Below are 414 nucleotides of genomic sequence, written 5' to 3' on the forward strand. Positions count from 1 at the left end.
TAACCAGCCTCAAAGTATAAGTGAATTGAACAATTTTATTAAACACACTGCTTGAAACTCTGCATGAACAATTGTGCAAAGAAAATGTAAAAAAAAAATCACAAAGCACAAAGTAGATGAGGAAAACTAGGATGCTGGGTGTGTTCAGAGCGCCGCCATTACTGTTTACAGTGTGTGGAATGGCGCGCTGTGATTGGTTGAGCGGATGGATCGCATTCTGCAGAGAAGTAGTGATGGGAAGGTCGGATCATTTTACCGACTCGGACCTTTGAGTCTCGTTCAGCAAAATGAACGAATCTTTTTTCGAGTTATTTCGTTCATTTCGTTCATTTTAGCAAAATATAATTAAAATGTTACGTGTTACTTCCCTAACACATCTACTACTTACACAAACGTTGATCACACTACAAACAA

The sequence above is a fragment of the Pangasianodon hypophthalmus genome, chromosome 11 (genome assembly GCF_027358585.1).
Source record: "Pangasianodon hypophthalmus isolate fPanHyp1 chromosome 11, fPanHyp1.pri, whole genome shotgun sequence".
Lineage (NCBI taxonomy): Eukaryota > Metazoa > Chordata > Actinopteri > Siluriformes > Pangasiidae > Pangasianodon > Pangasianodon hypophthalmus.